The 3,771-nt window shown below is 35.3% G+C and overlaps 1 non-coding gene across 1 annotated transcript; it reads left to right on the plus strand.

Moving 5' to 3' along the window:
* The first annotated feature begins 1,633 nt into the window (after positions 1-1,633).
* On the plus strand, positions 1,634-1,737 carry LOC148547663 (small nucleolar RNA R71). Its single transcript, XR_015897072.1, has one exon. It is a non-coding gene; the product is annotated as a small nucleolar RNA R71 (small nucleolar RNA).
* Positions 1,738-3,771: the final 2,034 nt, after the last annotated feature.

Genomic DNA, 3,771 nt, shown 5'->3' on the forward strand with positions numbered 1-3,771 from the left:
GCCTCACAGATGTTCAGAGCATTGTTGAGACTTCCCAACACCAAACTTAGAGTTTGACTGTGGGGGCTTTGGTTGACTCTGCAGTGAAAGAAGCTTTTCATGCTTTCTCTCCATGGTTACAGAGAGAGATCCTTGAGTTTTAAACACAAGGTTGTCCTCATTCAGTTGAAGGATCAATTCTCCTCTGTCCATATCAATCACAGCTCTTGCTGTGGCTAGGAAGGGTCTTCCAAGGATGATGGATTCATCCTCATCCTTTCCAGTATCCAGGATTATGAAATCAGCAGGGATGTAAAGGCCTTCAACCTTTACTAGTACATCCTCTACTTGTTCATAAGCCTATTTTCTTGAGTTGTCTGCCATCTCTAATGAGATTCTGGCAGCTTGCACCTCAAAGATTCCCAGTTTCTCCATTACAGAGAGTGGCATGAGGTTTATCCCTGACCCAAGGTCACACAGAGCCTTCTCAAAGGTCATGGTGCCTATGGTACAAGGTATTAGGAACTTTCCAGGATCCTATTTCTTCTGAGGCAATCTCAGTTGATCCAATGCATTCAGTTCATTGGTGAATAGGGGAGGTTCATCTCCCCAAGTCTCATTACCAAATAGAGTGGCATTCAGCTTCATGATTGCACCAAGGTACTTGGCAACTTGCTCTTCAGTAACATCCTCATTCTCTTCAGAAGAAGAATACTCATTAGAGCTCATGAAGGGCATAAGGAGGTTCAATGGAATCTCTATGGTCTCTAGATGAGCCTCAGATTCCTTTGGTTCCTCAGAGGGAAACTCCTTGTTGATCAGTGGACGTCCCAGGAGGTCTTCCTCACTGGGATTCTCGTCCTCTCCCTCCCCTGTAGGTTCGGCCATGATGGTCAAATCAATGGCCTTGCACTCTCTCTTTGGATTCTCTTCTGTATTGCTTGGGAGAGTACTAGGAGGAGTTTCAGTGACCCTTTTACTCAGCTGGCTCACTTGTGCCTCTAAATTTCTAATGGAGGACCTTGTTTCACTCATGAAACTTAGAGTGGCCTTAGATAGATCAGAGACTATATTTGCTAAGCTAGATGAATTCTGCTCAAAAGTCTCTGTCTGTTGCTGAGTGGATGATGGAAAAGATTTGCTATTGTTAAACCTGTTTCTTCCACCATTGTTAAAGCCTTGTTAAGGCTTTTGTTGATCCTTCCATGAGAAATTTGGATGATTTTTCCATGAGGAATTATAGGTGTTTCCATAGGGTTCACCCATGTAATTCACCTCTGCTATTGCAGGGTTCTCAGGATCATAAGCTTCTTCTTCAGAAGATGCCTTTTTAGTACTGTTGGATGATTCCTTCAATCCATTCAGACTCTGAGAGATCATATTGATTTGCTGAGTCAATATCTTGTTCTGAGCCAATATGGCATTCAGAGCATCAATTTTAAGAACTCCCTTCCTCTGAGGCGTCCCATTACTTACAGGATTCCTCTCAGAAGTGTACATAAACTGGTTATTAGCAACCATGTCAATGAGTTCTTGAGCTTCTACAGGCGTTTTCTTTAGGTGAATGGATCCACCTGCAGAATGGTCCAGTGACATCTTTGATAGCTCAGACAGATCGTCATAGAATATATCCAGGATGGTCCATTCTGAAAGCATGTCAGAAGGACACCTTTTGGTCAGTTCTTTGTATCTCTCCCAAGCTTCATAGAGGGATTCACCTTCCTTTTGTTTGAAGGTTTGAACATCCACTCTAAACTTACTAAGCTTTTGAGGAGGAAAGAACTTGGCTAAGAAAGCCGTGACCAGCTTATCCCAAGAGTTCAGGCTATCTTAAGGTTGAGAGTCCAACCATACTCTAGCTCTGTCTCTTACAGCAAACGGGAAAAGCATAAGCCTGTAGACCTCGGGATCAACTCCATTGTTCTTTACAGTATCACAGATCTGTAAGAATTCAGTTAAGAACTGAAAAGGATCTTCAGATGGAAGTCCATGAAACTTGCAGTTCTGTTGCATCAGAGAAACTAATTGAGGTTTAAGCTCAAAATTGTTTGCTCCAATGGTAGGTATGGAGATGCTTCTTCCATGTAAATTGGAATTTGGTGCAGTAAACTTACCAAGCATCTTCCTTGCATTGTTATTATTTTCGGCCATGTCTCCTTCTTTTTCGAAAATTTCTGTCAAATTTTCTCCAGAGAGTTGTGCTTTGGCTTCCCTTAGCTTCCTCTTCAGAGTTCTTTCAGGTTCAGGATCATCCTCAACAAGAATGTTCTTATCCTTGTTCCTGCTCATATGAAAAAGAAAAAAACAAAAGAAAATATGGAATCCTCTATGTCACAGTATAAAGATTCCTTATGTGAGTAGAAGAAGAAAAGAATATAAGAGTGAAGAAGAATAGATAATCCAAACACAAGGGTGAGGATAGGAGCAGAGATATGAGATGAAGAGAAGTGTCAGTAGGTAATTAAATAAATAGAAAAAGATGAGAGAGAAGTTTTCGAAAATAATTTTTTGAAAAGGAGTTGATGATTTTCGAAAATTAAAGGGGAAATAGAATTAAAATTTAAATTTAAAATAATTAATTAATTAAAGAAAAAAATTTTTTGAAAAAGAGGGAGGTATTTTCAAAAATTATAGAGAGAATGTTAGGTAGGTAGTTTTGAAAAAGATAAGAATCAAACAAGATGAGATTAATTGAAAAAGATTTGAAAATCAATTTTGAAAAGATAAGAAGTTAGAAAAGAAGTTAGAAAAGATTTTGAAATTGATTTTGAAAAAGATGTGATTGAAACTTATTTTGAAAAAGATTTGAAAAAGAAACTTTTAAAAAGATTTGATTTTGAAAATTAAAGTTTGATTACTTGACTAACAAGAAACAAAAAGATATGATTTAAAATTTAAAGATTGAACCTTTCTTAATAGGCAAGTAACAAACTTATAAAATTTTTGAATCAATCACATTTATTGTTAGTAAAGATTTTGAAATTATGAAAAAGATTTTTGAAAATTAATTTGAAATTTTCGAAAATTATGAAAGATAAGTGAAAAAGATTTGATTTTTGAAAAAGATTTGAAAAAGATAAAATTTTTAAATTGAAAATTTGATTTGACTCATAAGAAACAACTAGATTTTAAAATTTTTTGAAAAAGTCAACTCAAATTTTCGAATTTTATGAGAAGAAAAAGGGAAAGATATTTTTTTTATTTTTGAATTTTTAATGAAGAAAGAGTAAAACATCAAAAAGACTCAATGCATGAAAGTTATGAATCAAAACACATGATGCATGCAAGAACACTATGAATGTCAAGATGAACACCAAGAACACTTTGAATGTCAAGATGAACATCAAGAACTTATTTTTGAAAAATTTTCAAGAAAAGAAAACATGCAAGACACCAAACTTGGTGATTTTTAATTTTTAGACACTATGAATGCAAGAATGCATATGAAAAACAAGAAAAGATGCAAAACATGAAAATGCAAAGATCAAGCAAAGAAATTCATCAAGAACAACTTGAAGATCATGAAAAACACATGCATGAATTTTTTGAAAAATGCACAAATTTTTAAAAATATGCAATTGACACCAAACTTATGACTTGACTCCAGACTCAAACAAGAAACACAAAAATATTTTTGATTTTATGATTTTAAATTTTTTTTTGGATTTTTCGAAAATTAATTTGAAAAAGAAAAATAAAGGATTCCAAAATTTTTAATATGAATTCCAGGAATCTTGCACTCTTAGTCTAAAGCTTCAGTCCAGGAACTAGACATGGCTCACTAGCCAGCCA

The sequence above is a fragment of the Arachis ipaensis genome, chromosome B8 (assembly GCF_059453495.1).
Source record: "Arachis ipaensis isolate K30076 ecotype BB chromosome B8, ASM5945349v1, whole genome shotgun sequence".
Lineage (NCBI taxonomy): Eukaryota > Viridiplantae > Streptophyta > Magnoliopsida > Fabales > Fabaceae > Arachis > Arachis ipaensis.